Genomic DNA, 4,887 nt, shown 5'->3' with positions numbered 1-4,887 from the left:
CATAATTGCTTTTCCAAGTTTTCACCATAAATAATCATTTTTTAAAAGGTTCCAGTAACTTACCCACTAGGAAAAAAGAAAAAGGGGAGAAAAAAAATAGTAAAAAGGAACAATGATACAGTGGTTTTGCTCTAAAATAATCATGCGTGATGTCATGCTGCCATCTACAGTATTTCCATGTTTTCACCCAAACATGGAACTTTTGGATGAGTTCTATAGACGCCTCTCTGTTGTACGGAGGGCGAAAAGTTTTGCCCCCCGAACTCTAAGGGACTGTTTCCGACCAAAATGTTCTCTGTAGTCACGGTCTTCTTTTTCCGACACCCATTGCGCCACCATTTTTAAGTTTGTTCCATTTCCTGATCATGCTAATGTGTATATCGTGATATTAAATGGTGAAATGAATTAGTGGGTGGTACCTGTTAGAAATGCCATGAGGCTACTCAAAAATGGTGTGATTCACTGTCTCTCATACTCAGGCTAAAGCAGTCAGTCACTATTGCCAAGTGTGCTGAACAGTGGAGGGTGACAACAGCAGGGTGAGACCAGACGTCCAGGAAAGCCAATTGAAAAATAAAAATAAAAACTTTGGTAAACTTGGGGGTTAAAGAATCTAAGGGAAGTGCTCATCCAGTAGCACATATACTAAAATCATAACGATACAGAGAAGATAAACATTGCCCCTGCATAAGGAGGAGGCACCGATTCCTGAAGTGCCCATATTAAAAACAAACAAACAAACAAAACTTAGGGGATGTATTAGTTTGCTAGGCAGTTATAACAACATGCCACAGACTGGTAGCTTACACAACAGAAAATCATTTTCTCACAGTTCTGGAGGCTGGAAGGCCAAGATCAAGGTGTGGGCAGGGTTGATTTCTTCTGAAGTCTTTCTCCTTGGCTTAGGTGAATATCTGCCTTCAATGTCACTATAGCTACCAGTTGCTCTATCACTCTGGTGTTCTTACATGGTCTTTCCTTTGTACCTGTCCCTTCTTATCAGGACACCACCCCAATGGCTTCATTTAATGTTAATTACCTCTTTAAAGACTCATTTTCCAAATACAGTTACATTCTGAGATACTGGGGGCTAGGAATTCAACATATGAATGGGGGTTTGGGGAACACAATTCAATCCATAACAGGAATTAAGAAGTTAAAGTACTTGCTTCTAATGATTAGATGATTGGGATATAGTAAATAGCAAGGCATCCAGATGCCAAGAAAGAAAAAAGGAAGGGAGGGAGGGGGGAAGTGAAGGAAGGAAGGAAGGAGAGAAGGAAAGAAAGAGAGAGAGAGAAAAGCTTGATAAATGACTTGAATCTAAATTGGTCCAAGAGATCTTGCTTAATTAAGCAATTTGCTTTATCTACAGCTCCTAGGAGGAGGAGGAAGTCTAAAATAAGAAAAGATGGTGAAAGTTGGATGATCACAGCCAGTAAATCCATTGCCTGTTATGCCCTATGTTATCCAATAGTATCTTGAAGCATCAATGTCACCATGGCTACCAGCTACTCTATTGCTCTGAGGCTATCTAAGAAATCAGACACTAAGCTGATCCCAGAAAAAGGTGCCCCCAGAAGTGTTCTTTCAAATTTGCACAGGAGATTTAATCCAAATTGAGCAAAATAGAAAAATATGAATTTGCTATTCTCAAAAGGTATTAATAGTTCTTTGCTAAACACTGGTCTACATGTCTATTGAAGGGTACAACCCTAAGCTGTTTTTCATGCCCTGACACAGTCAGCTAGGGAGGGAGGCATAGCAGACAGCTCACCTTGTAATGTTTCCACTAAAGCAACGGCCTGATACTTCACTGTCTGCTCCTGTTCCACACTAGCAAAGGGCTGTGGCACTTACTTCCTAAACGACAGCCTCCATTTGTCATGATCCCTGCTATGCGTGAGGCTTGTGCTGGATAGTTTACATAATTCTGTTACTCGATAATCACCTTTGCAAACTCTTCAAACACATAAATGCATTACACAGAGAGCTATTTTATACATAAATGGTTATAAAATATGTAAGCCATATAAACCATATTTTGTAACCATTTTTTTTTTTTTATGCTTTTAGGAAAAATCCATAGGACGCAATCCAAGAGTAAATTATATATACTAAACAGTTTTATGCTGTTTTTGTCTTGCAGTTTGGCAGAGTTGATATGTTTTGGCCACATGGATAATGTACATCAACTCACATGTCACTTAGTTTTTTTCTGTTCATAATTTTGAATCATATAAAAATAATAAAAATAATAAAATACATAGTCAGACAATACAATTTATACACTTTCATCTTCCCAAAACAATACCTGAAGTAAACGTAACTACTAGCAACCAAAAAAATGTAAAATTTATTTATGGAAAAGTGCAAATATAGAATAATTGTTCTTTATAAACATCGTTCCAATGAATACAGCAAATGGGAAACGTGTGTGACTGTAGGAGTTCGACCTAGTAGTATGCAAGATGGAATCTTTGGTGTAAGCATTTCGTGGGGCAATACTGCCATCTGGTGGTCAACTTGAAGTATTTCGCATTTAGTTGGGAAGAATGATTATCCCAACCCTGACAATGTTTCAGGTCTCCTTTTATCCATGTTATTACTTCCCTGATCTGTACAGATACAGAAACTTTGACTGGTATACATAGACATTGTAGAATCTACATGCTATTCAAAGCTTATGGATGAGGTTGTTCCAGGCTTTCACTGCCTTAGACCACCCTGTTCTGTGCCCACCCCACACCCCTATTTAAAGGGTTTGCTCTGACTTTCCCTGGCTGTGCCCCGACCTACAGATCAAAGAGTCCTGAGGCAAAGGGACATGCTTGCCCAAACCCAAGCCCCTTTCTTCCTGCTAGTTGCCCTCTATTTCACCTCCACCATCGGTTCCACTTCCTAGCGTCCTATTAATGCATTAATGTTCTCATTTTGCCTGGGGTTTTAATGAATAATAGCTGGCTCTTGCTTCCCAGATATCATTTGCATTAGAGCAGCTTCCCGAAATATCATGACACACCCTTCCCAGCAACAATAATAATGAAAGGGAATTTTAAGATACAAAAACAGGCCCATGGGATAACTTTTTTCACCCTTTCAAATTATACGTCGTGTCTACAAGAACCCTGGAACATTTTCCAAATCTTAGACCTCTGCTGCCACCTGCAGGACGCTTCTCACAACAGCCTGTTGTATGGCTGCTGTTTACGTCATCAAAAATGTTATTGGGTTGGTGCAAAGGTTTTAAAAGGTTAAAAATAATTGCAAAAATTACAATTACTTTCGCACCAACCTAATACATAGTTTCAGTTATACAAGATGACTGAGTTCTAGATATCTGCTGTAACATCTTGCCTATAGTTAGCAATACTGTACTATGCATTTGAAAATGTGTTAAGAAGTTAGATCTCATGCTTAGTCTTCTTACAATAAATAAAAATCTATTTAAAATAGAAAGAGAGGGGAAGGGAGAGAGGGAGGGAAGGAAGGCTGTCAGAAGAAGTAATCTGTCTGAATCTTGTAATCAAAACAGTTATGAAAGAGGAGTGTCTGACATTTAGTTTATGATATTTCACAAATCTTGTAGCACACTTTTATGCTACTCTATCAAATAATAGAATGATAAAAATAGCTAACTATATATATATATATATATATATATATATACACACACACACACACATATCCCATGTTTCCCCGAAAATAATACCAGGTCTTATAGTAAGTGTTGCTCTAAAAGATGCATTAGGTCTTATGTTCAGGGGATGTCATCCTGAAAAATCATGCTAGGGCTTATTTTCTGGTTAGGTCTTATCTTTGGGGAAAATACAATATATATATTAGATCTATAAGTCATAAAAGTATATAAACGTCATGTTTTATATGTATATAACCATATCAAGTGGATATAAATAACATATGCACACCCTCCAGTCAGAACAGCTGACACTTACGCGGTGCTTACCATGTGGCAGGCAGGGTTCTTACACTTCATCACTGCCCATGTTTACACATTTACTTGTCTCCCCACCTCCATGAGTTGGATCCCATTATTAGCCCTATCTATTTACACAGGAGGAAACTGAGGTTCCAAGAAATCCATTAGTCTGAAGTTACCCAGCTAGTGAGTGGCCAAGCTTGGATTTGAGCCCTGTGTAGCTGCCTATAGAGTCAGTGTCCCTTGCCCCTGGGTGAACTGCTGTCATTTCGGTAAGCTGGAAGATAATGAGAAAGCAGGATGCTGTGAAATAAGAAAAATTAGACATGGCATCGCCCCTGCCTTCATTCACAAGTATTACTGGGCACTGATAATGTACAGGTGAGTAAGATGAGCAAGGGCCTTTCTCACTACCATATATGCTAATATGGAAGAGAAAACAGAAAAGAGATGATTTTAAAAACAGGGGTATATATGTGATAAATACAGCTGATGAAATATGTAAGGTATATTGAGAATCAAGATAGGGTGATGTGATAGAAAGTGACTGAGAGACTGTTTTATATCGGGTAATCTGAAAAGAGGTGATGTTGGGCTACAGCCAATCTAAAAGAAAAAAAGTATTTAAGCTATACGAAGTCCTATGGAGATAGAGCATTCCAGAAAGATGTAAGAGCTTGTGCAAAAAAAAAATCCTGAGGGGGCTAGCATCTCAAAATGCTTGCAAAGCATAAACAAGGCCCATTGTCAAGAGTGAAGAAAGAAGGGGACAGAGAGAGTGGATGACAGAGGTCTGAGAGCCAGGCCTAGCTGCATGGTCAAGGGCTTGATCAGCCTGGACCATGTGTGGAGATTTTATATAGGTGGGAAGAAAGCCTTTGGAAAGCTTTAAGCCTATTAAAACGATCACCCTGCCTTCTCTATGGAGAATGAGTTTTAGGAAGAAG

At 38.8% G+C, this 4,887-nt stretch overlaps 1 non-coding gene across 1 annotated transcript; it reads left to right on the top strand.

The window, feature by feature from the left end:
- The first annotated feature begins 622 nt into the window (after positions 1-622).
- On the top strand, positions 623-728 carry LOC141568034 (U6 spliceosomal RNA). The gene has a single exon (XR_012491050.2). It is a non-coding gene; the product is annotated as a U6 spliceosomal RNA (small nuclear RNA).
- Positions 729-4,887: the final 4,159 nt, after the last annotated feature.

This window comes from Rhinolophus sinicus, chromosome 17 (assembly GCF_057876585.1).
Source record: "Rhinolophus sinicus isolate RSI-liver-muscle chromosome 17, RSI-T2T, whole genome shotgun sequence".
NCBI classification, from domain to species: Eukaryota; Metazoa; Chordata; class Mammalia; order Chiroptera; family Rhinolophidae; genus Rhinolophus; species Rhinolophus sinicus.
The sequence above is the reverse complement of the archived record's forward strand: the minus strand, read 5'-3'. Positions and strand labels throughout refer to the sequence as shown.